General features: G+C 50.4%; 1 protein-coding gene across 1 annotated transcript in view; it reads left to right on the plus strand.

Moving 5' to 3' along the window:
• The first annotated feature begins 3,534 nt into the window (after window positions 1-3,534).
• The window catches only part of FRMPD3 (FERM and PDZ domain containing 3), a 133,510-nt gene continuing 109,097 nt past the window's right edge, over window positions 3,535-27,947 (plus strand). Inside the window, exons 1-2 of the mRNA XM_082376972.1 lie at window positions 3,535-6,032; window positions 6,603-6,934. The gene's annotated coding sequence lies outside the window, so the exon portion shown is untranslated. The remainder of the gene's footprint in view (window positions 6,033-6,602; window positions 6,935-27,947) is intronic.

A 27,947-nucleotide genomic window follows, 5' to 3' on the forward strand; every position in this document is an offset into this window, starting at 1 on the left:
AGAGAGAGAAAAAGGAAGCTCCAGAGTAGGGCCAGGGCAATGCAAGGCTGCTGGTGGGGAGATTTTCTTATTCCCTCCCTTCAATGGCCTCTCCTTTGGCCCTGGCCCCCAACTCTCCCAGAGCAGCATTCTTTCTCCTCAGCCTTGCTTTGGCTGTGCTTGGATGCAGGTTTGTCCCAGGGCACTTGCTAAGTACAGAGTCTGAGGGTCCAGGGTGGGGCCCAGGAATCAGCATTTTCACTGCAACAGGACCACAGCTGGGGAAAGGCTGCGGTCGAGCTCGGACACCCTACCCCACCGCACCCCAAGGAAAGGTCCCTGGTCACTGTCTCATCCCCTCACAGCTCTGCCCTCCGAGAGGTGACAGGCAATCTGATAGATGTATTCAGGTGAGTGCATTAATGGGCGCTAATGACTTAATGTGCTGTCCATTCCAGATAACATGTGCAATTTACCAGGACCTTCCGGAGGCTGGGCCTTAACCCAAAGGAGAATTTCCGGCACACGCAGCTGGGGGGCGGTGAATGTGAGTAAGGGGAAGGCTCGCATCACGCCAGGTGGGAGGCTGCCGCTGCCCCCTGGCACCTAGGGGTACAGCTGGTTCTGCTGCGGGGCCTGCGGGAGAAATTGAGCTTCACGAGAAGACAGGCTCCCCCTACACTCTTCCGCGCCCCAACATTCCAAACTGTTCCAGTCATTCTTTCTGTTCACCGCTGTCTTCAGTAGAGATAGTGGGTCAAAAGCAAGCAGGTTCTGGGATGATGCGTTCATTCAGAGCTGCTGGAATGGGGGTGTCTGTACCTCTTGTGGGGTACACAGGGCCACGGGATAAACACAGTGCACTTTTATGGAGCTTCAATGTATGCAAGGATTTTAAAGCTATGCAATACTTACATGGTAAGTCAAACACCAGCGTACTATGGAATAGAATCTGAAAATTCATGTTTCTGAAATAAATTGTGAGACTTTGAAGAAATCTGGCACTTTGGGCCATTTTGGCCTTCACGGCCGGGTTCTCATTTATTCCGTTCTTAGGGACTCCGTGTGTGCATTGGTAAAAGTTGAGAAGCACTGCCAGTTACAGTCTGTGTTTCCCTAAGTATAGATTAGTTTATCGGATTATCTAAGACTAGGACAAGGGATGGATACATTTTGATGGGGGACAGAGATTGCATTTGGGAAACACCCAGAGCCTGAGGGGTTGTCTAGGGAAGGGCACGCAAAGAGGATCCAGGAAGAAAGGGGCTTATTGAGGGGAGGAGTGGGGGGATGCTAGGAAATCTTGTTCAGCCCACCTCCATCGAGTAGGTGAGATGAGCAGAAGCAGGGAAGGCTAGGGAGCCGGCAACAGCAAAGAGGCCTGGGATTTATGGATGCAAAGAGTGTCCCTCTGACCCCAAGCCTCAGAGAGGTGCCAAGACCCCATCCTGGTCACAGGGCACCTCTGTGGGAAGAACTACAGTTCTTGAATTACAGGGGCATGAATTGAGACTGGGAAGCTGGGAGCTAGCTGGGACCCACAGAACGAGCAGGTGGCAGGGCCCGCCAGGCAGCTGCGTTGGAGGTGAGAGGGCACCAGCCAGCGAGGCTTTGGGAAAGGACTGGCTGGCAGTTTGCAGCTCATCAGCCCAGGAGCTGGTCCCTTAGTGTCTCCCAGCCCACACTGGGTGGGCAGGCTCAGCACACAAAGGGCCACTAAAAAGCCCTCTTAGCGACAAATCCTAGTGACAATTCCTTTGAAATGGCCCTTTTCCGTCTGCATTTTTCTCTGGTTTCTCTCTGGCCTCCTGCTTTCCTGGTAGCTCCCAGTTTCCCAAGGAGCTCAGGAAATCGGGAGGTTCCTCTCGATTTTTCTCCACCCACCCTGTCCCAAACATCAGGGCCCTGGTTGGCCCCAGATGCTTTAGGATTGGTGGGTGTCTTGCCAAAAGGCAAGATGGAGACCAAGGGGCTGGGGCTGAAAAATTACAAAGTGAGTGGTTTCCTCCTTGATGGTTCTGATTATGCCATCCCTCCTTCTACCACCCCAGGGCCTGCCTAGCCAACTGGGAGGGGGGGCGGACCTTGCTGCCTTAGGCAGATGCACTTCCTGCTCTTGCCATTGGCCATTGGTGATACTCTGCTCTTCACTTATTCATCTTTCCCTGGATGCTAGTGGATTACTGGATTGTCCCAGCAGAGGCAGGTAGTTGAGTATGTCTCTGGAAAAGGCTACCAGCTTGTCTACACTGTATAACCCCAGTTGAAGGCTGGGAGTCACAGCCTTTTTGGAGACACTATAGCTGTTGCAGTCAAATTGGCATGGGTTCAAATCCTGGATTAGGCCCTACTAACTGTGTGACTTTGTGGAGATTACTTAACCTCTCTGAGCCTTCATTTTCCTTTAAAATAGCCATAATCATAATACCTACTCTTTCATTTTCCTTTAAAATAGTCATAATCATAGTACCTACTCTCTCAGGTTTATTGTGAGGATTACACTTGCAAATGCACGCAAAATGCTAGCATGATGCTTGGCCCATAATAAGTGCTCAATAAAAGCTAGCAAGTATCATTATTATTACTATTAATGCTCATTCTGTGGTTGGAATCCAGGTTCCACTACTTACCGCTATGTGAGTCTTGGCTACTTCCTCCTCTGTAAAAAAAAGGATGATCATGTTCCCTAAGTAAGAGGGTTGTGATAATTGTGAAATGAGTTAATGCATGTAAAGCTCTCAGGGCTGGCTGGAGGTCCTACCAGGGAAGTGGAACTAATTGTATCCCCTGGGATGAAGAACCATCCGCCTTTTCCTAGGAGCATTAGCAGAGCGCCCAGCTCAAAGTGAGTGATGGGTCGATAAATGGTAATCAGTATTACTATTATTACTGAAGGCCAAGAGAGTCTCTGTCCATTTATTCCTGGATTCTCAGTTAAAGGTGAGTTGAGTTGCTTGGTTGTTAACTGTCGATTACAGTCCAAGGTGCCAGTGAGGCTGGGCTGCCTCCATCCACTCTCAGTGTGCAGGGGAGAAAAAGAGTGCCACTTATTAGCTTCTTCTCAATGTACTGATTTCAATAGGAAATAGACTTCTGGCTGGAAGATCGTCATTCGTCATCCAATTGTCATGAGATTTGAAGAGGCTAAATGTTTATCCCGAGGGGATCTTCCTCACCAAATTTCAGTGTGACTGGATTGAGGGTCCCAATTTTACATGCAAGTGTTTATTTTGCTGCATTTGGGCACAGGGTTAAGAATGTTGAAGAACCCTCTCTGTACCCTGTCTCCTGCTCTCCCTCCTCCTTTGTTGAGCATAGGGGGTGCAGACAGTTTGTCGAATAACAAAAACAGAAACAAATCCTACTGGGAATTCCCTGGCGGTCCAGTGGTTGGGACCCCGCGATTTCACTGCCGAGGGCGCGGGTTCCATCCCTGGTTGGGGAACTAGGATGCCGCAGGCCGCGCAGCGTAGCCAAAAAAACCCAAATCCTACTATGTGATTCTGGATTCTGGGGAGGGTAGGGAGAGTGGGCGGGAGGGGGAGTTCTCCTTTTGGAAATGAAATCCGCCAATGTGCATGTAGGCTCAAGAACTCATTTTGTCCAAGAGTAAAACAGAATGCAAATGCTACATCACTTCAGGACTTCCCTAGTGGTGCAGTGGTTAAGAGTCCGCCTGCCAATGCAAGGGACACGGGTTCGAGCCCTGGGCCGGGAAGATCCCACATGCCGCGGAGCAGCTAAGCCCGTGCGCCACAACTACTGAGCCTGAGTGCCACAACTACTGAAGCCCATGCACCTAGAGTCTGTGCTCCTCAACAAGAGAAGCCACCGCAATGAGAAGCCAGCACACCACAACAAAGAGTAGCCCCCGCTCGCCGCAACTAGAGAAAGCCTGCGTGCAGCAACGAAGACCCAACGTAGCCAAAAATTAAAAATAAAAATAAATAAATAAATTTATTTTTTAAAAAACCTACATCACTTCAGACAGGAAATAAGCAGAGTGAGAACCAAACGGGGGGCCTTTTAGTAGGCGACTAGGAGGCAGATTCCTCTTGAGAAAGAATGACAGCTACCATTAACTGTGATCTTTACATCCATTATCTCATTTAATACCCCCAATAACTCTGTGAAGTAGGTTCTGCCAGCATCTCCATCTCACAGGTAAGGCTTAGAGAGGTTAAGTGACCCACCTAAGGTTACACCTCTAATAAGAAGCAGATTCTAGACGCTGTGTACTTAATCTCTATTCTCAACTGTACCTTGCCTCACTCCTCACCCAGGAGCCCTCACACATGCATATGTCCAGTGATACAGTCCCTCCCAATACTCTCTCCCCTTCAGTACCCCTTATTTGCTTGTGTTTACTGCACAGCAGAATGACTGGAGACTGGCATCTGCTCCCAGCGAGCCCAGCAAGCAGCAGAAGATGGCTAATCAGAGTTGTAAAATGCATTTGTTTTAGTTATTAACCCGTTGAGTTTTAATTGTAAGAACTGGTACAAACCAACTTATTGGTATGTGTTATTAATGTTCAAATTAATAAGGAACGAACTGGGTAAGGATCAGGGAACTCTGGAGGGGGTGCCCCCGCCCCGGAGACACCACCCCAAGGAAACCAGCTAGGGACCGTCTGGCCGCAAAGAGCATTATTCATACTAGACAGCTGGTTCCCTGCTCCCTCTCCAGTCCCTGGAGGCAGGAGGCCAGCTCTTCCCTGCTTCTCTTCACCTCTCTCTTTTGGAAGGACTAGAAATCAAGTCTGAGTCACTTCTCTAGCTAGACTAGACTTTTTTTTTGGTACTAGCTCAGTGTGTCTGTGGCCCCACGTGTGATCCGTGTGTCCCCGTGTGTGTGTTGTGCTCTTCAGAGCATCTTCCTGTGTGTTGGTCTGCCTGTGCGTTTGCCCAGGAATGCTGTGTGTCTCTCTCCCTGTTATGTCTTTACTTTCACTCTCCATCCATTTGTAATAATTCCATCGGCTTGTTTTTCCAGCCTAGGCTAACCCATCCAGATGCAGGGAATTTCCATCCTTTTTTTCACAGTAGGAAGTGCCAGGAAGGAAGCAAAAAGTGTGCTCAGTGGATAGATGGGCAAATCTGCTAGTCAGCTACTCCACTGCTGATTCCAGCTGCGGGGAGCCACAGAGCCCTGCACTGGGAGCTCTCCTCTGTATCCTGGAAATTCCACGCAGCTCACAAGACCATCCTCTTGCCCCAGGATTGCCCCTCAGTAGCCCTCCAGCCTCTTCTGAGGCTTTACCCAAATGCTTAAGTAGAACTGGAGGTGGGGAAGATATTCCAACTGGAATGGGTCCCCTTTTCCCAACAGCCTCCCTTCCAGAGTCCAGGCACACAAGGGAAATTGAGGAGGGCTCACTTTTCACCCTAGAACTGCTGAGGCTCAAGTGTGCCAATGTTAGTTGTGTCTGCGAGGGGCCTCTGGCGTGCAAAAATTCACCACGCATTTGGCATCACCAGAGGCTTCAACTCCACCCTTTCCTTCTGTTTTTCTTTTCCCTGGCCTCAACTTTGCCCTCCCAGACCCACTGTCCAGTTTCCCAGTCCCTGTGGGTCCCCACTGAGGCTACCTTTTAGGGGAGAAGAAGAGCGGCCTTTCTTCTAGATCCCCAGAACTCCTCCAAAGGGGTCTGGAGCCACCTGGGAGACCAAGAGCCTTCCTTGAATCTCGGTTGCTACATGTTTAGTATTCACAGCGTGTCTCTTAAAAATGTCCTGAGATCATTCATCAGGCACTGTGCTGTGTGCCTGGTTGCTCTCCTTTGGGAGTGTGTGTGTGTGTGTGTGTGTGTGTGTGTGTGTGTGTGGTGTGCAGGACCCTCCCTCCATCTGCTGGTGAACACAAACACGCACACACATGTTAACCTCCTTCCCTTCTCACCAAACCAACCGCATGCTCTAAGCGGACCTCTGCCAGCTGGCAGATCGCTCCCTTCCTGAGGTGGGCTCCCGAACTGGGCCTGGGCTCGAAACAGCTCGCACTCCAGTGCTGGGGAGAGGCGCTGCGAGCTGGAGACGGAGCCGAAACTCAAGGTGCGTGTGGACGTTGGCGGTGGCGACCAGAAGGGGAGCTGCAGGGAGGGCCACCCCAGCAGAAGGCGAGCAAACAGGGGGCGAGGGGGTGCTCGGGGAGGCAAGGTCAGGGGCCGGGGAATGGAGTCCCGAAGCGAGCGTTCCCGTGGCCCCTTCTCGGCAGTTCACTACCCGCCCCCATTACCCCCACTTTCGCGGGTGCACTTCGGAAATTGGCTTGCCCTCTTCGCTGCCAGCAGTTCCCGGCAGAGCCCAGGCGGAACGGTCAGGTTCAAAAAGTGAGGCAGCGTCGGGCTGGGTAGCTGGGTGGCTGGGTTGTATCCTGGGAGATTCTTTCCCCAATTGTCAATTTTGTGCGTATTTTTAGTTGTGACCCGAGCCGGCAGCTGTGCCTTTAAGCCGCGTTCCCATTCGGGGAAACCGACGCCCGCACTCGAGGGTCGGGAGGCGCCGGAGAGGCCCCTCATTCCGTACTCCCCCCTTTCCTCCCCCTCCCCTCCCCTCCCCCGCCCCCTCTCCCCTCCCCTCCTCGGCCGTCCGGCAGTCTCGCCGCCATCCGTCACCTCGCAGCCTGCCGCACTCCTGGAGCGAGCGAGAGACGAGCGAGCCACGGCGATGGTGCCGCCCGCGGCGCAGCCATGGAGCCCGCCCGAGGAGCCCGCGCGCGCCGCTGCCAGCCTGCCCGCAGCCCGCCGCCTGCGCGCCAGCTCCCCGCGTCCCGGGCCAGCTGCTGCCGCCCCGCCAACCTTCGCCCGCCCCGCCGCCCGGCGCCACTGAGCCCCACGCCCGTGCCGGGCTCGGGGACACGGGCGCCCTAGTCCCGCTGCCGCCGCCGCCGCCGCGCCACCGCCGCCGCCGCGCCGCCGAAGAGCAGGAGGAGGAAGAGGAGGCGGAGGAGGAAGGTAAGAGGCGCGCTGCCTAAAGGGAGGCGCACCCGCAGTCTCAGCCCGGCTGGGGGTGAGGCGCGGCGGGAGCGTGCCGCCCCGGGCAGGCTCGGGGAGGCCGGGTACTTGGGCGCCCCCGGCAGCCGGGGCCGGGGCGGGGGGATTCGAGCGTCGGGCCGCCCGGAGTTTGGGCGGGCGGGGGGAGCGGCCGGTGGCGTGCCCACTGACCGGTGAGTCGCCGGAGTGGCGGGCTCGCCTCGGCCGCTGAGGGTGCGGGTCGAGGAGCCGAGCACAAGGGAGCGCAGCGCGTTCATTATGGAGCCTTTGTGTGCGCGCCGGGGCCGTGGGCACAGTTGGGAGAGCCGGCGAGACGCGGGGCTTGGCTGCTGGGAGGTGGCCCCTTAGTCGGGGTGCCCCGAGAAGACCGAGCCCCTGGGCTGCCAGAAACAGCTGTCTGAAGCATGTGCGTGGTTCCCGGGGCCATGTTCGCACGCGGACACGGACGCACACACGCACACACAGCCGCACCGTATACCCGGCGCTCAGCTTACACAGTCACCCTCATCCAAAGGCGAAACGTACACACACACACACAGCTACGGTTGCCCCCTCCCACCAGGAAGCAGTCACCCAAACACAAACAGCTACATGCACCCCCTCCCCAGCACCGCTAACACACGTATATACACACACACACACACACACACACACACACACACACGCTCGCTTCTCTACTCCTCAGCCGGGTGCTTTGGAGCTTGGAGTGAGTGTATGTGAGTGAGTGTGTTGTCTCAGAGTGTCCCTGAGAAACTACATGACAACTGCACATTACTGCAGATCAGTACCTGCTGCCACCCAAGGCACAAACACACAGCCACCCCCCACCCCAAGCTGCTGTAGACCCCTCTACCAGGGCCCATAAGAACTCCATTCTGGCCAAAAGCGTTCCCAACTCTTGTAGTCATGCCCATCCACACCCGAGCTCCTGGGCTTCTTTTGCACACCCATACACACACACTGAAACCACTGCAGGGACAAAAATGCTTGACACCTTCCGTTAGAAGCAGGTGGCGTCCCCACCCTTGTAGCTGCCACCAAAGAGCCCTTGATCACGGTGTATGCTGAATTCCGCCAGACCTGCCCCCTCCTCTTGGCATCTTAGTCCAGCTGCAGAGCCCTGGAGTCCACCAGGTGGTCTCAGCATCCTGCAGCTCTTGCAGAGGGCGGGGCAGTCTCTGGACTCTTGTCCATTGGAGAAACGGCTATAAGAGCAAGGCTCCCTTGGGGGCGCCCTTCTTGGCGTGGAGGGTGGGTGAGTCGATGCTGACTCAGAGAGAAGCCCCGAGTGAGTTTTCCCCACTGGAAGTCTTGGGGTAAAAGGCACACACTTTGGCCTTGAGGGCCTGGGGTGCTGTGGTGATTCAGCCACTGGGGCCCTCGGCTCGGGGACCTTGCCCCTCCTTCCCTTTCCCTGCCCATCAAGCTCACTGCAGGAGAAACGGGGGAACCCAGCCCTCAGCTTCCTGGGAGCTGAGAGAGGCTTCCCAGGAAGCCTTTGCTATTTCCACTGAGCGAAAGGCTCTCAGCTCTCCCCCGGGAGACCTCAGCAAGACTTGGCCATGCCCAGGCAGACATGCCAGCTTCTACCCAGTTTCGTAGCTTATTTTTTTTTCACGTGAGAGAAGCAATTCAATCTCAGCAGCTTGGCGTGAGGGCACCCCTGAGGTGAAATAAGACATAATGTATGTGTGGAGGGGGAAGCAGGTTGGGGGGAGGGAGGGAGGACTAGTGCGTTTGACGGGTTTAAGTGGAGATGCCGAGTCAGACTGTAGCCCTTGGTAAAATCGTGACAGAGATGCTTCGACGTCAGAACTCCTTCCCTGCACCCCTCCCGTCGGCTGCTCCAGGCGCCTCTGGGTCCCCTCCCCCACCCCCTTAGGCGCTTAGGTGGGGCTTTGCTCCAAGCTCGATCAAATCTGAAGACAGAATCCCTGTCTGGCCAAGGTGTTAATAGCTGATGGTGGTTTATTGCCTTCACCCTTCAGTTAACATTTGCATTTTCAAGGGAGGCTGAGGAGCGGCTCCATTGGTGGTGATTTCAGGCACCTGTGGCAGGACCCAGGCAGGAGCCGCTGTGGATGGATGGGATGGATGGCATCGACCGTCTCTGTCTGGCCCCGAGTTATGCGTGATGTGTGTGTGGGAGTGTGGATGTGGGAAGGTGGGATGTAATTATGGAGGACTTGGAGGCCCACAGAGAGAAGGTTTAAATTGATGTGAGAGGCAATTGGGAGCCACTGCAGGATTCTGAGAAGGGAGGGATATGATCCGAGCAGGAGAGAAACACTCCTTGCTGCGTGTGGAGAGATCCTCCCCTCTCTCCCACCGGCAGTCACCACCACAATTGCCTTGTAAGTGTGAGCTGATGACCACCAGAGAGAGGAGGCGGGCCAGAGTAGGGGGGTAGGTGCCCCAGGTTCCTGGCTCTTAGCATCTCCCGCATCTGAGGTGCCCTGCAGACTGGCTGGGCTAGCTGCCCGGAGCCAGCCGGTGCCCCCATAAACACCAGCTAGTGATGCTGTCGTTGCTGTGGCTTCTGAGAACGCAGTGGAGCTTCTGCCTCCCTGGGTGAGGGGGCTGGGCACTCCTAGGAGGCTGTAGGCCCCATTTTGAACGAGTCTGAGGACCTCGCTCTCTGGTGAATGGCGCAGTCCCAGGGTCTTGGGAAGTGAGCTGTGTGGCCTGATCGGGGGATTTTGCCACCAACTCAGTCCTTTGGGAGCCATGGTAGATTGAAAAAGTGCAACAGGAAAGCCCTGGGATTGCTGATAACAGCAGCAGGCTGGGCAAGGCAGGAGGGCGCAAGGGGTCGGGGTTGGGGGGTGTTCAGGGGGGTTGGGGGGTGTTCAGGGGGGCAGGGGCAGAGGAGAGGCGTTGGTCCGGCACCGCCCCACTGCAGTAGTATCCCCCTCGGTCCTTGGAGGGAAGCACAGGTGGATGCAGGACAGTGGAAGCACTCTGTACCCCCCCCCCCCACTCTGCAGAAATGATTGGGCTCCGCACCCAGCACCAGACGAGGCACCCTGAGAGGGCAGCACCAATGCAGTGGAAGAAGGATCCCTGTTCTTTCGGAGCCTTTAGGCTAAATGAAGTCACAACAGACACGCACACACAAGCACGCTTGCGCTCACATGTACATACACACACAAAAACACACACACCTGGAGCAAATTATGGGAAATGAGGCTCATGCTGACAAGCTCAGCTTCTGGGGGTTCTGGGGGTTCATGCCTTCAGAGGCCCTGGCGATCCCTTTCGGGGGGGCTGAGAGGGTCCCCATCGATACTGGGTGAAGACCCTTAGCTCTGACAGGCCCCTGGGAGGAGGCCACACCCAAGATAGCTTCAGCTGTGGTCCAGCCTTAAGGCTATTAGCATTCGAAGCAGAAAACTCTGTTCTGGCTCTTCTCTCAAGGACTTCTGTTTTCCTTCTTACCATAAATTCAAAAAAGAAAACACTCTCTTGCATTATCAGCAGCCAAAACGAAGGACTCTGAAAATGGGCTGGACCTTGCAGCCCTGTTGTGAAATCTGAGGGCTGGGGCGTAGGGAGGGGAGGAGAGGGGAGGGGAGGAGAGGGGAGGGGAGGAGAGGGGAGGGGAGGGAGCAAGGGGAGGGAAGTGCACCACCTTCCCTCCTTTCCGGTCCCCCTTCAGCTGAGCTGGTAAGGAGAGGGAAGGGATCTTGGGGTCCTGTGTGATTTCCCACCCACGACAGGCAGCGCCCCCTTTTCTGAGGGCACCATCCTTACGATGGAACGTTAACAATCCAGTGGCACGCCAGCGCCTGCTCCCCTGGGCAGTTAGAAGAAACGAGCTTGGAAATCAGTGTGGGTATGACACGGGGGCAGGGGGAGGCGAGGGAGGGGTGCTGCCTGTTACGTGGAGGAGCCAGTGTGCTTGTTGTGTTGCGCTGACGAGCAGAGGTGAGCAGGTTTCCCTGGGAGCATCCCTAGCTAGTGACCTTTTCTGAGCCTCGGCTTTACCTCGGCATTAGCCACACTGCTAGCCATCGCTAGCTTTTTGAAGATGCCCTCTGCCTGGTTGTACTGTTTGGGTCTCCTTCCACCTCAGTGACTCCTCCTTTTTTCTCTGTTTTGCTAGTTACTCCTCCTTAGCCCTCAGATCGGGGTGTCCTCTTCCTCTGTGTCTGCTTCCTCTGTTGGCAGCTGGGGGTCATGGCTTCCCCTCTCACCCCTCTCCTGGCCGCTCCCACTTCTCTCGCCCAAACTTAACCCCTCTCCGCTATTTCAGTCCTCTATTTCCACCTTCTTGCTGAACCTTTCCCCTTGGATAGTCTGCCATCGTGTCACAAACTCAGCGTTCACAAACTCATCTCATTGTCTCCCAAAGATGCCTTGCTCTTCTGACCTCTCGGTTACATAGCTTTCTAGTCTCCCAGACTAGAAACCTCAGAACCATCTCTGATTCTACCCTGGTCCACCCTGACCCTGCCACCACCTCATGTCTGCACTGTACTAGTCTCTTTCCTTTCTGGTCCATAATACACCTGCCAGATTAATATTCCTAAATATCCTTTATTCAAGACATGTATGAGCAATGTCTTTGAGAGGGTGATACCTGTGGGGTAAATTTTAGCTTCCTGAGCCTGGTATTCAAGGCTCTCCTTGAGTGGGCCCAACACTGTGTATTCTTTCAAGCTTATTTCCTACTCTTTGCCCACATCGTGGATTCTCACATTTTAATGTGTCTCAAGATCGCTTGGGGGAACTGTTAAAATGCAGATTCCTGGGTCCCACCATCTGAGCTTCTGCTTCAGTAGGTCTAGAGCCTGAGTCCAGGAATATGCACTTGAACAGACTCGCCCAAGTTGTTTGTTCATGTGCCCGACGCACAGTGACGCCAAGTAAAACTCCGAAACGTCGGAGTTTGGAACAGAGAAAGGTTTATTGCAGGGCCAAGCAAGGAAGTCGCATGGCTCATGCTCAAAAACCCCGAACTCCCCAGTGATTTTGGGGGAGAAGTTTTTAATAGGCAAAATTAGGGGTGAGGGCTGCAGGATGTGTGACTTTCCTCTGATTGGTTTCTTCTGATTGGTGATGAGGTAGCAGGGCGGTGCTCCAGGAATCTTGTGCTCAGCCTGAAGTTACCATCCCGCAGGGAGCTTTAGTTCCTGCAGAAGAACTCAAAGATATTGTTATGTACATTCCTTGAGGTGGGGCCAGGTTCCTGCCCCAAGGCTGCACTATTGTTTCTGGACTGCTCCTCCCTTGTTTCTTCACTCCCTCCCTTCCCTGATTTGCAACTGTTTGAATCTGCCCTTTTGAACTCAGGGAGGTCTAGGGGGCTGAAGCATTTATCCTGCAAATAAGAAACTGACAGACGCCTGAAAGGCTTTTGTGCCCTGGAGGGCCCCACAGGGTCCTGCTCAGTTTCAAAGTGATTCTGATGTTCTTGGTCTACTTGAGAAACACAGTCCTACGTGGACCCTCTACTCTAGCCAAATTTCTTTCGTCAGGCTCTCCTAAACATGTCTTTTGTACATTTTTTTTATTGCAACTGTGCTCTTGTTCATGCCGTCCCACTCACCAGGGGCGCCCTCTCCTCTCTCCCTGTGCTCTACTTCTATCCAATACCACAATACCCGTCCTTCAACTCTCATTCAAATTCACCTCCTCTGTGAAGTCTTCTCTGATCATTCTAGACTGAAGGCCTTTCTCTCCCTCCTCTGAACTCCTCCTGCACTTACTGTCTCTAAAATATATTTGGTAAGTGCATCACTGATACACCTCACTATTATTGCTTGAGTCATTAATTCATATATCCCTCACATGCAAATATAACATTATATGTGTATGTCTGGCCTACATTATAAGTTCAACAAAGGAAAAAGCCTGGTGTTTTTCATCTCTTTGTTATCTCCATAGCACACAATGCCTTACACAATGTAGGTGTTCAATAAGCATTTCTTGGGTTGGATTGAATACTAGTTAATAGTAGATAGGGATTCTATCACATCTCCCCCTGCACATCAGCTCCATAAATGTTTATTGAGCACCTATTATGTGCAAGGTGCTGTGCTAGTTGCTAGAAAGGATATAAAGATGAAGGAGGCCTCTTGTCTTCCTCAGCCTCAGTCATCTTTGCATTTACAGGGCCTAGTGCATACAAGAGGTCCTTACTAGATATTTATTGAGTAAACAAATGAATTAATGAGTAAGTGAAGAAATGAAGTTTAGACAGGAATCATTTGAGCGAGGACATAGGGTAGGTGTCATAGAGAAATGAGGTAAGAGTAGAAGATAAAGCTAGGAAGGGAGTCTGGGATATAGTGGATGGCTATCTGTTTTGTTTTGTTTTGTTTTGTTTTTGGCCTCGAGGCATGCGGGATCTTAGTTCCCCCACCAGGAATCTAACCCATGCCCCCTGCAGTGGAAGCAAAGGTGGAGTCCTAACCACTGGACTGCCAGGGAAGTCCCTTGTTTTTGTTCTTTATTATGAACATTTCTCCCCCCAGATAGAGAAAATAGTATATAGTAAGTCCATATACTCATTATCAACATTAAGTAATTACCAGGACTTGGCCATATTTGCTTCATTCATCTTTTTTTTTCTTGGCTGAAGTATTTTAAAATAAAGTTTAAACATCAATTATGTCATTTCACCCCTAATACCTCTCTACGCATATTTGAGAAGAATGGACGTTTTCCCATATAACCACAGTCCCTTTAACACATCTAACAACAGTAACAATAGTCCTTTTTATTATCCGTGACCCAGTCCATACGCGAATGTCCTCAGCTGTCTCAGAACATGTGTTACAGTTGGCTTGTTAGAATCAAGATCCAAAAAAGCTCTGCACATTACATTTTGTCATTATGTCTCTTAAGGCCCTTTCGACAGTCCCCTGTCTCTGACTTGTTAGAGAAGTCACGTTAGTTGTTCCGTCCACCATCCCACATTCTGGTCTGCTTGCTTCCCCTTGTTGTCATTTAGCTTGTTCCACTATCTCCTGCATCTCTTGTAAGTGGAAGTTATCTCTAGGCTTCATTAGCTTCAGGCTTACTCTTCTTTTTTTCTCCGTTTTTTCCCCGATTTGGCAGATTGATTAAAAGGGGGCCATCCTGGAGGCATGAAGACCAGTTAGGAGACTGTTACAGTAGCTGGCTGGGGATAGAAAGAAGGAGGTGGATGGATGCATTTTGGAGGTAGAAGAAACCTGATTTACCTACCAATGGGATGAGTGGGGTGAGGAAGGAAACAGAGTCAAAGGTGATTCCGAGGTTTTGAGCCTGTGTGATGGGGAGAGTAAAAATACCATGATATCATATCTGAAGGGTAGGTTTTTAATGAGAGCAGCAGGAATCATGGTTAGATGAAAGGAGGAACTTTCGCACAGTAATAAGCCATCTGTTCTGTTTTTTCCTGATAACACTATCTTTCCCAGAAAACTTTGATTAGTGGTATAGCTAGAAATTTGGGCCCTCTAGAAAAAGAAAATCGGAAACGAACTCCTCATTTTTTGTTAACTGCCAAATAATTAAATTTCCAGGCCTCGAGCCTTGGAGGAGGGGTAGTGTGTACACCAATGGACAGAGAAAAGGTAATGCTGACATCACCCTGGCAGATCAGCCAACTGTCCCATTTCATCATGGATATCACAGTCACCAGTCTTGGGTGGAGGACCGAAGGATGCCAGGGCTTGGGATATCTGTAGACTCAGCCAGTGAGCATAGCTCAAGACCCAAGTCCTTCCTTAGGGTCCCCTGGAGTCTCCATCCCACACCCAATTTCCATCCAATAGGGAGGCTGCAGCCTCTTAAGCCCTCAGTGGGCCATGGCAGCAATGGTCCTGCCAAGGTCAAAGATTGCCCAGCAGCCCTGGCGTATTCACTGGGCTCTGAGAAAGTCCCCACATTAGTTGCCTCAGTAAGAACATGCTTCAGCTGTTGAATCAGATCAGGTGAGCACTACTGTCAGCTCCATCCTATTGGATCCTCATCCATAAAACCTCTCCCTCCACCTTCCCCCAGCTCATCTTTCTTCCTGCTTTCTCTTCTTCTCCTCCCTCCCTGCTCCATCTCTTCCAGCATACATTTATTCTCTGGAGTTAATCAAACACTGGCCCCTGCAGCCCATCGTGTCTCAGACTGATCACTTAGGCAGCATTATTGATCGCTCTGAAAGCCTTAGGAGGTAGGAGTGGACTGAAAACTAGAGATGCAACAGCCGATTGGCTGGCTAGGCCTCTCTGGGCAGCCTCAGCTCCTCAACCGCCGGGAATGTCTTTTGAGAAAGTGGAGGCAACGGTCGGAGAAGATCCTCAGAGGGCCTTCATTCATCTCATCCTTCCTTCTTCATTTTGGAGTTAAGGCAAGGGAACAGGAGTCTCTTGAGTGCTCCTGGGTCTGGCCCAATGCCAATGTTCTGGTGAGAAGGAGAGAGCCAAGGGTCTGCTCTTTAGAAATTCATAATTTAGCAGAAAAAATCATACTTATTCGTATGAAGCAACTAAGAATAATACAAGTTGGGAAATAATTATGTACCACATTACGTGCTCTCGACAGTAAGCGTCATAGGGGTTCAGGGCACAGAGAGAGTGAGCAGTGTGGGCTGGATTGGAGGGAGAAGGGCTTCCCAGAGGAGGTTGAACTTGAGTTTGGTTGTGAATAATGTGTGAGATTGAGACTGTTGGCTAGAAAAGGAGCAGGCTTCCAAGGGGGAGGCATGGTTATGAAACTGTGCACCTCAGATTGGGACTTGAACCCACGGTCTTTTAACTGAGATCACACACGTGGTCTCAGGACTTAATGAAGCTCAGGTTCTTGATGTCTCATCTAAGAAAGAATTCAGTGAGAGACGAAGTGATAGGTAAGAAGTGGATTTATTTAGAGAGAAACACACTCCATAGACAGAGTGTGGGCCATCTCAGAAGGCGAGAGCGGCACCAGGGTATGGGGTTGTCAGTTTTTATACGGGTGGGTAATTTCATAGGCTAATAAGTGGGAGGAATATTCCAGCTATTTTGGGGAAGGAGTGGGGATTTCCAGGAATTGGGCCACGGCCCACTTTTTGACCTTTATGGTCAGCCTTGGAACTGCCATGGCACCTGCGGGTGTGTCATTTAGCTTGCTGATGTGTTACAATGAGCATATACTGAGGCGCAAGGTCTAGTGGAAGTCGACTTATCCGCCATCTTGGACCTAGTTGGTTCTAATCAGTTTATGTCATGTCCTCGGGCTATGTCATTCTTTTAAAGGTTGTGCCCTGCCCCCTTTCCTCCTGTTTCAGTTAGGGGAAAGGCAGGAGGTGGAGAGCTCGGTCATGGTGTGATCAAGGAAGAGTGAGGAGATCTGACTAGAGGAGAGGGTGGGTGTGGAGGTGCGGTGGGGAAAAATGACTTACTGGGGAAGGGGTACCTGGATTTAGGGGGTCTTTGATGTCAGCGTAAGGAGTTTGGACTTGAGGAGGCCCTGGAGGGCTATTGGCTGAAGTGTTTTAGGATGGGTAACCCTGCCATAGGAAGCAGACTTGATTGGAATAAGGAGGGATTGCTACCAGCTTGTAAATTACTACAGCAATCCAGGTGAGAGGTACAATAATTAGGGTGGTGGCAGTGGGCAGAGAGAGGAGGGTCAGATCCAAAAGGCATGGAAGGCATTGACGTGGCTGGTAAACCACTAAGTAGATTCTCCTGACTTGTTTTTGTCTCATCCACACCCTCCTCTTAATCTCAATACTGACACATTCTTTTTGCCCCCAGGCCTCAGGGCCTTCACGTGGCAGAATTTCACTGGAGCTAAGACAACAATGGGTTAATTGAACTATCCCGAGTAAAGTAGATTTGCACCCGGGCCTTCCATGCCCCGACCTGAAAGAGTGAGCAATGGGGAGTCTGGCCGCAGAATCTGGCTGAGAGGACAGCTGAGCTGGAGTGCTGAGTCCTACACCCCCAACAGGGAGGCTGGGGGCAGGGGCTGTCTGTTTCAAGCTCCCAAGACCTGTGGGAGGGGAGACACCTTTCAACCGCCCTGGTAGAATCAGGTTGAAAACGCCTCTGAGCGCTTGGGATCATCCCAGCGGAGGTCACACCTGTGCCGCGGCATGGCAAGAGCTACCACAGCACTTTAATGCCAGCTGGAGCCCTGTTGTTACAGCTGGTATGAGAGAAATGAGCGAGGAGCCCACAGGTGGGTGGGAGGGTGATGGTAGAGGTCCCTGCCTGCTCATTTGCTTCCCTCACCAGCTCTCCCCTGCCTGCCCAGCCCACTGAATTTCATCCCTGGGCAGGTGTCTCGACCAAGTCCCCCATCCCTGGGTAGGAGGGGAATAGAGAACTGCGATAAAGGGATATTTGTGGGACTTTAGCCCCCTTCCTCTTACCGGTTCTTCTTGTGGGAGGGAATGATGTCTTCTAAAGATGAATGAGTGGAGAGTAAGTCTGCCCAGGCTGTGGGCTCCTAACCGCCAAGGGAACTCACCTCTGGGGGCAGGACCACCCAAACAGGCCTCTCTTTGCTCTGATCCAAACCCACTGGGAAAACAGAGGAACAGATGGCTAGACTGGTGGATGAACACGCGCACGCGTGTGCACACACACACAATGCGTGTCGACCAGCGGTCTCCAGCATTTCCCTGCTGGAGGTTTGTGTTCTGATTTCTGATCAGCCTTCTGGTTGCTGGTTTGAGGTAGGGGTGATGGTTGGAAGGAGGGTGCTGAGAAGTGGGCAGGTGTCCCGAGTGGAAGATGCTCATGGAAGTGCGGGATTGGGAGGAGGGAGTGCTAGTCGCTGAGGAGGGTGATTGTCCCATTTATGACTCTTCATGTGGAAAAAGCCTATTGAAAGTGGAAAAGAAGAGGGCATGGTGGTGCCAACTGGCTTAGGAGGCAACCAGGGAAGTGTCAAGACCTCTCATTTTGGAAATCCTGCTGCAATTTGCACTCTGCTTCTCTCCCAAGTTTTGTCTTTTCATGTATCCATTTCCCCTTCAGTAGTCATTCTCTTTATCTTCCCCCTTCTAACCCAGACCCAAGCAAGTCAGTTACAGATGAATTTCCAGTTGCCACAGGGGGAAACTGAGGTACCCAGATTATTATTTTTTTTCCTTTTTGGCCACGCCGCGCGGCATGTGGGATCCTAGTTCCCCAACCAGGGATTGAACCTGCGCCCCCTGCAGTGGGAGCTTGGAGTCTTAATCACTGGACCGCCAGGAAAGTCCCCCAGGTTATTTTTTTAATGGGACTTGCCTCCGATTCTGTATCAAGACAGCCAAAGTCTGGATCTTGCGTTTGTGGGCTGGGACTTTGAAAACCAGCCCACTCACAGGGCTGGCGAGGGCGCTGTGTGTCGCATTGACTCTGTTGCCACTCTCGGTGAAATCACAGAGAATGCAGATATGATTAATAAAGCGAGTGTTGTTCCATATTCATCTTGTCACCTGGAGTCAAGCTGTAATCCTTCTAATACGTAGGGAAATCACTCACTGACAGAGAAAAGGGGTGGGGGGGCGTTTAAACAGACCCACCAGCCTGCTGTTGCCACACAAAGTCCAAATCAGATTGGCTGTTGGGTCTTTTTTCCTTTTTCTTCCCCCCTTCTCTCTCAAGTGGTTTCTACAGTCAGTCTAAATACAGCTTGTCCTGCTTTGGAATTCTGGGTGATGGCAGCAAATGATAAAGCCTGGCCTTTAACCTAAGCTCCAGTTCCATTTCATGATTACCTTTAAGGACATTTTCTCTTAGGAGTTTACCATCACTGTAGATTCATCATAGCTAAAGCGAAACTCAGGATCTCCTCTCCAACCTTTCCCTCCGCGCTGATCTCCAGCCCGGAGCCCTTCCCTGGATCTCCACCTCTGTTAGTGACACCATCACTCTTTCAATAGCCCATGGGCTGAGACTTGGAATCAGTCGCTCCCTCCCCACTCCCATCAGTCACCACTGTGTCTTGGCAGTTCATCTCTCACAGGTGCCTCGTGAATCCACGCCTTGTTGACCATTCCCACTGCCGCCATCGTAACCCAGGCTCTTGTTACCTCGTGCCCAGATTACTGCAGCAGCCTCCTGACTGGTCCCTCTGCCTGTTACACCTACCCCCCTTCCCGCCAAGTGATCCTTCAACACTGCTGCCAAAGGACTCTCCTTAAAACATCTTTCATCATGTCACTTCCCTGCTCAAGAGCCTATAATAGCTCCCTTTTGCTTACAGTATCAAATAGAAACTCCTCTCCCTGGTATCCAAGGCCTGCCTTCCACAAGAGCTGAGCTTCACCATATAAATATATGTTCCTTCTGACCTATTTCTTCCTGACCCCGAGGCTCCACGAGTCTCCTTACTCTCTGTGCCCTGCTGTACCCCACTCACAGCTTACTCCTCTCTGTGTACTCATCTTCCCGCTGTTCCTCCATCTGCAGGGCCCCCCTTTTTCTCCACCTCTGGAAATCCTTCCATTGCATCCTCTAACTAAGACGCTCAAGTCCAACCTGTGCTGTGAAGCCTTTCCTGATCATTCTCACCCTCATTGGTTGCCCTCCTTTTTATAATTATAAATTTTCCCTGATTATAAAACGTAATACCTATACAGAGGGGAAAACTGAGAATACAGAAAAATATAGGAAAAGAAATTGTCACCCACAGTTCCCCCTCTTCCATTTTGGAATCCAGACAGTTAGGGAGTCAGCTCTTTACGGGCCTCTTTTTTTTTTTTTTTTTTTTTTGGCTGTGCTGTGCGGCACGTGGGAATCTTAGCTCCCCCGGCCAGGGATGGAACCTGGGCCCCCCCGCATTGGGAGCATGGAGTCTTAACCACTGGACCGCCAGAGAAGTCCCTTCAGGGGCCTCTTTGATCCATATACCACGCCGGGTGGTGCTGGACACACGGATACATCGTAAGGGCTCAACAAACCCTAGTTAGTGGGTGGAGGGGAGATGAGCCGTACATCATCCAGTCTGTACCTCTCTGCCCATTGCGGAGGGAAGAGCGGCACATACCTAGGTGGTGCCGCTACCTCCTCTTCCAGGGGAGGAATGCAGCCGGAGAGAGAGCACTGCACATCCAGAGAGAGCGCTGAGAGGTCAGCGTTCCTGGTGCCCTGGAACTCTGCTGCCTCTGATGACACAACCCCCTTGCTCGGTGCTGGGTTTTTTTCCCCCTTCAGGAAGCCCCTGGCTTTGAGGTGAGAGCTTTAGTTCATCCCGGTGGCCAGAATGAGCTTTTCCTAATATGTTGGCATTAAGTTGCAAGAGTCAGTAGCTTACTTTGTCCACCATATCAAATTGAAACGTCTCATCCTGGCCTTGGAAAACCATCTGCCAGTTCACTTTCCTTCCCCATCCCATCTTGCTAAGGTATCTCTCATGGTTTCCCAAATTAACCCCTTCACTTGAGCCAAGCCAGCCAGTGTGCCATACCCTCAAAACCCTGCTTCCCTAGTGGAAGGATGTCTGACAGTAGGTTATTTGCTACCAGCATCCCCCCACCTCAGTCCCAAGCCCTGCGTAACATAGTCCCTCTACCTTGAATCCTGTCCCTGCTTCTCTCCACCGCTGAGGTTCGTGACCCCATCGACACACGCTGCCACTGACCTGAGACTCAGTGTGCAACCTTCTCAGTCTTTGTATAATCATTTTGTATTAAAATATTATGTGCTTGCTATTATATTATTATATCAAGGTGTTGCCCAGCTAGTTCCCATATGCATTCTGTGAACAGCATTAGGCAGAGTAACTACTCTGGAGCCGGCGTTACCAGTTACTGTATTCCATGGTTTCGAAAACACAATTTTAACCTTTTTGAAACTGAAATGCTTCTTGCAATCCATGGTGCATTGTAGGCTAGCTGGCAGCATCTTTTCTTCCTCAGGGAAACCTAAGAAAATGTTGCCTCTAATTTCTAGAGTCAATGAAATAATGGTACTAAGTTACTTAACCTCTCCGAGGCCCAGCCCCTTTCTCTGCAAAATCTGTACTTACATCAGAGGGCTGTTGTTGTGAGGATTCAAAGATAGTATTTATATAGCACTTAGCACAGGGCCTGACACTTTGGTGGAGGCGGAATAAATGTCAGCCATTGTAATCCCCCAACTTTATAAACTGTAAACCCCTCAAGGGCAGGGACATACATACTTTTTGCTCTTCTAGCAGATGGTGTGATGTGAAGGGTAGAAAAAGGTTCCCTTTCCAAAAATATCTCCTTTACTAGACTGCCAAACAGGCGAAATTTCAACATTAATCACTCCTTTGAGTTAAGGCATTATCTCCTGAAAACCTCTGTTAAAATGCAAATATGTCACTTGGGAAGGTAACACATTAATTCATTAGCATTCATGATCCCATTAGTGCAGATTAGTTTATCAGATCAACTAGCTGGTGTGGAGCAACCTGTGAGAGCCCTAGTCAGGGGGCTAGTAAGATACAGGACTTTAGGTGGGAGTAGAGGATTGAGGGGGACAGGCAGTTCAGAGCTTGGGCCACCTTCCACCTGCTCTTGCCTTTTGGGGTTGGTTTGTCAGCAGGACTGTGACTCTGGTCTGCAATCAACTAAGAAGGTTCTCAGTGACAGACAGAAACCCATGGATAGAAGGAAATGTGAGGTTGGGAAGACAATCCTAGAAGATCATCTAGTTCAGTCTCCCTTTCACGTTTTCACTTTCATCAGCAGGGCATCCACTGCCTCCTAAGGTAACCCATTCGATTGTTGAAAAAGTCTAATTAGAACATTTTTTTTGTATTGACCTGAAAGTCTTTCAGTAACTTCTTTCCTTCCTCTTCCTCCTGGCAGCGCCTTTAAAGTATCTGAATATAGCTATTAGGTTTCTTCAAGTCTGTCTGTCCTCTGACTTTTATTTGCTTTGACTTTTCTGACTAAATCTGTCACTGAACCGAACTTGAGTCCATTCCCTGTGCACAGTAAAGCCAATCTACTGATACTGGTTTGTGGTGAGGGAAGGTACAGTGTTTATATGCAGGCGTCAAGCAAGGAGAATGGGCAGCTCATGCTCAAGAGATGCCAACTCCTGGATGGCTTTCAGGGAAGTGTTTTTAAAGGCAACATTTGGGGTGAGGGCTGCAGGGTGCATGGCTTTCTTCTGACTGGTTGGTAGTGAGGTAACAGGGTGGTGGTTCAGGAATTTTAATCATCAGCCTTCTGGTTCCAAGCAGTCTTGTGGTCAGCATGTAGTCACCATCCTGGAGGGGGGTAGGGGGTAGGGGGTGTCTTAGTTTCTGCTGAACAGCTCAAAGATATGCATCAGATTGTTACGTATATTTCTTGAGGAGGAACTAGGATTCTGTTTTATGGCTGAACTATTACCATTACTTTTATGGCTTAAATGTTTTCCCTTTGTTTCTGCATTCCCTCACTTCCCTAATTAGTAACTGCTTATGCTTGCTCTTTGGAACTCAGGGAAGGCCTAGGAGACCTTTTCCTACAGACAAGAAACAGGGACACAGAGGGACTTTCATACCCGGTAGGGCCCCACAGGGTCCTGCTCGGTTTCAGTCCCCCTTTTTCTTTGATACTCCTCAATCCTGAGGGGAATAGGGGCAGGACAAGAAAGGGAATAACGTTCTGGATAGAGAGGATAATCATAAACTCTCAGGGGAGCTGGGTTTTAGGGGGAGTTGGTTTCAAATCTACCCAGTTTGCTCAACGATTTTTTTTTACTTTATTTATTTACTTTTAAATTTTAATTAACTTTTATTGGAGTATAGTTGCTTTACAATGTTGTGTTAGTTTCTGCTGTACAGCAGAGTGAATCAGCTATACGTATACATGTATCCCCTCTTTTGGATTTCCTTCCCATTTAGGTCACCACAGAGCATCGAGTAGAGTTCCCTGTGCTAAACAGTAGGTTCTCATTAGTTATCTATTTTATACATAGTAGTGTATATATGTCAATCCCAATCTCCCAGTTCATCACACCCCCCTCCCTCCCTTGGTATCCATATGTTTGTTCTCTACATCTGTGTCTCTATTTCTGCTTTGCAAATAAGTTCATATGTATCATTTTTCTAGATTCCACATATAAGTGATATTATACGATATTTGTTTTTCTCTTTCTGACTTACTTCACTCTGTATGACAGTCTGTAGGTCCATCCATCTCTCTGCAGATGGCACAATTTCGTTCCTTTTTATGGCTGAGTAATATTCCATTGTATATATGTACCACATCTTCTTTATCCATTCTTCTGTTGATGGACATTTTGGTTGCTTCCAGCTCAGTGATTCCTTTTGTGGTATGGTTGTACAGCTGAGTTTCTTAACCTGGAGGTCCATGGACCTCCTGGAATTGTGATGTAAAACCTTGGCTAAGTGTGCCTACATGTCTTCCACCCTGTGTTCATAACATTCAACACTGGTCCAGGACCTAGAAGAGGCTTTAGTCCATTGGCCTTATAGCATCTTAGTCACCATTCTTTGGTAACACTCCGGTTTGTGAGGATGCTTCTTAGGGGTCTTGTTCAGAACTGAAAAGTCCTCCTGGGGTCCTCTGACCAGCACACAGTAGACACAGTGATTTTATGAACAGCTTGATATTACATAGTTCTCACCTTTGGAGAGCTGTCAGAGAGAACATCTTGTTCTCAGGTAACTGACCCTCAACAGGACTAAGTCACCTTTTTCAAAAGAGCTGCTTGCTACCTACCCCTCAGCTCACCATGCTGAAAGCCTCTCAGTTCTTTCAACAGGAGCTAGTTGAGGTTCCTACACTACCCTTGTAAGCTGCTCTACAAAAAAGAAAAAAAAAAGATTCTGTGGCCAAATAAGTTTGAGAAATGCTAGATATCCCCTTCTTAGATCTTCACAATGCACATTACCATATTAAAGGCTCTGAGAAGTCCTGCAGTAGAGAAACCTGCTATCTTTGTTTAAGGTTTTCAGTATATATTTGACCACAGACCACCGTCCTTCTCTTTTCCTTCTCAAATACAGTCTGTGAACATCCACACAATAGCTTTGGCGGATTCAGCTTTCAGCCATGACCCAGCAATTCACACCCGGGTGCACAAATGACTCGCTGCACCCAAGGTTCTGCAGAAATGGGACAGGGCTGGGAGAATTTTGCGGTGGGGAGGGACAGGGAGAGAGCACTGGGAGTCTGGGAGAAAGCCTCAAAATGGGGAGAAAAACAAGCCAGGGGATACTGGAGACTAGCTCCCCCTACCTCCCAGTTTTACCACGAGGCCGCCCTGGTAGATGCTCTCGGCTCTGAGCCAGCTGAGCAGAGCAGAGCATCTTTGGCCGGGCCAGTCCCCTGCAGGGCCATTTGTGGTCATTGGCTTCTCAGCTGGGGCCTTTCCACTTTCATTCCCTGCCCGCTGCTCTCCGTTCCCTCCCTGGGCCTCTGGAGTAGTTTCAGTTTCTCAGTCTACTAGTTGATCCATTTCATTTGGGTCATGTTCTTTCCTTTTCCCTTCAGTGGGACTGAGGAGGCTTTTGAGTTCTCTGTTGACAAAGGAAGGAACGAGAGGATGGCGTGGGGGGAAGGCAAGAAAAAGAACATGGCCTCTTCTGCAGGACCCCAGGCGAGTCTGTATCTTCCCTGCGTTCTCAGAGCAGGAACGGGCACTTCTATAGCCATCGCTGGGCCTTGGGGAGGTAGCAAGGATACCCCCGGAGGCAGGGAAAACTCCTGTCTTTTGCCAAGAGAATCTAGGAAGCATTGAGGGTCAGAAAGGCAGGGGGTGCCCTCTGGGAGCCAGAGGGACACAAGGGTGAAGGAGTCCAGCTGATAGCTGTTGAAAGTAGCTCCGGTGAGAGAGAGACAGAGACAGAGAGAGGGAGAGGATGTGTTTAGAGGAAGTACACAGACTACACATGTACATGCCTGTGTGTGTGAAGGTAAATCTGCAAGGTTGTTGAATCTTTCCTGACTGAGGAGGCCTACGGGACACCTGGACCTCTACGGGACACCTGGACCTCTGCAGGGGCATCAGGGTCACAGAAGTGACTTGTCAGTAGGGAGAAGGGATGAAATCTCTGTAGTGCGATAGCCCCTTTCACCCTCAGTGAAACAGACAAGACGGAGCAGGGTTATTTCCCTCCATGCAGGGTGCACGAGTGTGAGTTGTATGCGTGAGTGCACGCACATGCAGCTGCCCCTGGGGACTGGGCCCCTGGGGACTGACCGTGCAAAAGGCCTCTCAGTGGATCCATTTGAACCCCCATGCCCTCCCCCACTGCCCACAGCCAGAAAGGGCTTGCTGGTACTGAGAACCCCCCTAGGATCTGATCTTGCCTAGTTTCAATGCCTCTAATGCCAGTGACTCAACCTTCTCGCTAGGCAGTTTATTCCGCTGCCTAACTGCATCAAGGTTAGGAAATGGGCTTTTCCCTCTCACTAGATTCTTTCTATTTTTAGACAGGAAGACCCCAGGCTTTCCTTCTCTCCTCTCTCTCTCTCTCTCTCTCCCTCTCTCGTGCCAGGTCACTGAGGCCTGCAGTAATAGTCCACATTCCTACTCACACAGAGACCCCCAGAGTTTGCTTTGAAGCCTCAAGATGTCCTGACCACCCTGCAGTTTGGATACCACAAATGCCCCCTCCTGCTCCAGGACCAAGATTTCCTTTTCTCCGACATATGTGGGCTTCAGCTTTTGCCTGTCAGGGTAGCTCCTCCCATCTTTCCTTTTGACTTTGCTGTACCTTCTCCCCTGCAAAGACTCTCTCCACTACCCAGAACCTGCAGAAAACCTGCCAAACTCCCCACTCCTGCTTTGGCCTCCCACCCCACCCCGCTCACCCCCTTGGAAGGTTCGAGACTAGAACATCGTGCAGTAGAAAAACCCACGTCCACTCTGCAACTCTCCATCCCTGGCAGCCCAGTAGGTCGGGGTAGTGCAGTTAAATGGGTTGAAAAAACTGAGTCCTGGGCTTCCCTGGTGGTGCAGTCGTTGAGAATCCGCCTGCCAATGCAGGGGACACGGGTTCGAGCCCTGGTCTGGGAAGGTCCCACATGCCGCGGAGCAACTGGGCCCGTGAGCCACAACTACTGAGCCTGCGCGTCTGGAGCCTGGGCTCCGCAACAAGAGAGGCCGCGATAGTGAGAGGCCCGCGCACCGCGATGAAGAGTGGCCCCCGCTTGCCGCAACTAGAGAAAGCCCTCGCACAGAAACGAAGACCCAACACAGCCAAAAATAAATAAATAAATAAATAAATAAATTTAAAAAAAAAAAAAAAAAACTGAGTCCTGGGGCAAGACATCCCAACAGTTTTATTCTACAAGTATGGTCTCAGGATTTACTTACGTCCTGTGTTACGCTACATGCCATGGGAAACTGAAGACTGTGACATGGGCTTTGCCCTTTGGACACTTGTTCTCAACTACTTCCAGGGGAAAAACAAGGAGCTTCCAGGTGAAACATCTTTTTCATTCAACCAACAAAATATTCAGTGATTACTTCTAACGTGTCCCGCCATGTTATAGGCACGGGGAACACAGTGGTGAACAGGATAGACAAAATCCTTGTGGAGCATACATTTCAATGGGAACATATGTTTTGAAAGCCAGCAAATAAATATTAACTACTTGTATTGATAACTGCCAGGAAGGAAAGAAACAAGGGGCGGAGATGGAGAGTAACAGTCAGGAAAGGTGTTTCTGCAGAGGTGACGTTTGAGCTCAGAATTGAATGGCTCAAGGACAGTCCATGCTGTGCCTCAGACAGAGACTTCATACGGGCAGAAGAAAGTGGGGAAGGCTTTCAGGAGGAGATGGGGTTTGGCTGGGTGAAGTGCATGGCAAAGAGCTTTGACCACTGAGAGCTGCTTTTCCATTCAGGTAGAGCATTCCTAATCTCCTTGGAATCTGGGATGACCACACTGAAAGAGGAAGGGTCTGCAGGATTTTTCCACATGATCTGACTATAAAACCTTTTCTATGTCACACCTAGTCATTTCGAGCTAGAAACTTTGAGGCTTTCCAGGTAGGACAAAATCAGGAAGATAGCTTATGGGTGGGGGGAAAACTGGGATTATTGTAGCTAGAAGTATGGTGGAGAATAGAAAAAGATACATGGGCTGGTGCCAAATTATGGTAAAGATTGTGAAGAGGACTTTGGACTTGATCCAGTAGGCAGTGGGAAACTGCTGTTAGTTTTTGAGCACAAAATGAAAGGAAGACAGAAGGAGACAAAGGAAAGGTCCTGACAACTTGGAATAACCATAATCCATCCTTTTGCCCAGTACACATGGGCTCCCCTAGAGGAGAACGGTTATGACCCTGGGCTCAAATCCCTGCTCTGCCACTTACTGACTCTGAACTTGGACAAGTTACTTAACTCCTCTGTGTCTCAGTTTCCTCCTCTGTAGAATGGGGTTATTGTGAGGATTAAATGAGTTAATCATTATGAAGTGCTTAGACTTTTTAAAAGATTGAATTATAGTTGATGTATGATATTATATAAGTTACAGGTATATAATATAGTGAATCACAATTTTTAAAGGTCATACTCCATTTATAGTTATTATAGAACATTGGCTATATTCCCTGTGTTGTACAATATATGAAGTACTTAGACTTTAGCTACTATTATCCAAGGAGGAAACTGGTATGAGGAGGTACAGTGTGGATATTGCCATGAACCTTGAGTTATTTTGGTCACAATTTGATCAGCTGGGGATTCTAACAGGCTGCGAGCATTGCCTGGGCTCAGGACCCAATGTATACAAAGTGTGGGACTTCTGCCCCAATAATCTTTTCCATTAGCCTTCTACCAGCATCTAAAATCCCCACTGTTCTTTAGTGGTGAGCTAGAGACTCAAGTGTTTTTTGTTTGTTTTGTTTTTTTGGCTTTTAAAAAAAAGATTTATTTATTTACTTATTTATTTATTGGCTGCGTTGTGTCTTCGTTGCTGCGTGTGGGCTTTCTCTAGTTGCGGCGAGCGGGGGGCTACTTTCCATTGCGGTGTGCGGGCTTCTCATTGCGATGGGTTCTCTTGTTGCGGAGCACAGGCTCTAGGCGTGCAGGCTTCAGTAGTTGTGGCACGCAGGCTTCAATAGTTCTGG

This window comes from Balaenoptera borealis (genome assembly GCF_965194805.1).
Source record: "Balaenoptera borealis genome assembly, chromosome: X".
Lineage (NCBI taxonomy): Eukaryota > Metazoa > Chordata > Mammalia > Artiodactyla > Balaenopteridae > Balaenoptera > Balaenoptera borealis.